Genomic DNA, 1,072 nt, shown 5'->3' on the forward strand with positions numbered 1-1,072 from the left:
CTTGCTTGTCCTTTGTCTTTCATTGAACTACAAAGAGGAAAAGCTGTATATAAATAAGCAGGTTTACACTTGCCTGTGAATAAGTAGTGGAGTTAAATGGACAGCTGGAGAGCACACAGATTGAACTGTAGTGCTTTCAGTGACTCCACACATTTCACTGTCTTCTGCGTGGGGTGCAAACAAATGTATGGGAAAATGAATACATGAAATTTTAACAGGCTGAATAAATGGGTAGAGAGATGTTGGCATAAGGTGCTTGAATGGACTTGCATTTTAATTTAAAAGTTACAACTCTGCAGTCATGTGCCTTGTACTGTCCAAGAACCTTTTCCACCATCCCAATCTACCCAGAAGACTGACTCATAGTCCTAGTGCCTGAATAGAAACAGACCTGAGTGCATGCATCCCTTTTATTTTTTTTATTTTTTTTTTTATTTCTCAGTCTACAGCTGTTGTCTTGTAGGTTGGCGTTTAATGAAATGAACAAGCTTTGGTATCAGGATTTCAGAGCAGTGAGCACAGAAGTTCACAGAACCACATTGCTACCCAATCTTTTTCCCTTTTTAAAATAAAAATTCATCTTACTACTTTTTTAACCTATTCTCCATTAAATTCTGGGGTTGTAGTCTGTGGCTTAATTGATTTAATTCATGTGAAAATTCTCGTGCACTAATTTAAATTATTTGTGCATTTGTTCTTGTCCTGGATTCAGCTGCAACAGTTATTTTTCTCCTCCTTAGTAGCTGATGCAGTGCCATGTTTTCAACTTTAGCCTGAGAACAATGCTGATAACGCTGATGCTTTTAGTTCTTGTTTAAGTAATCTTCACTCCAATTAAGGACTTTTTCAGTCTCATGCTCTGCCAGTGAGGAGGGACATGGGAAGCTGGGAGGGAGCAGGGGCAGGACAACCTGACCCAAACTAGCCAAAGGGGTATTCCATACCACAGCGTGTCATGCCAGACATAACCATGTCAGTTCTGTCCAAATGGTATATTCACTGAAGTCTCTTATGTAGGCATGTCATGTGTTGAGTAATTTGACTTTTCCCCTTTTTCCCCTCCCTAATATGA

This window comes from Lathamus discolor, chromosome 5 (genome assembly GCF_037157495.1).
Source record: "Lathamus discolor isolate bLatDis1 chromosome 5, bLatDis1.hap1, whole genome shotgun sequence".
NCBI lineage: Eukaryota > Metazoa > Chordata > Aves > Psittaciformes > Psittacidae > Lathamus > Lathamus discolor.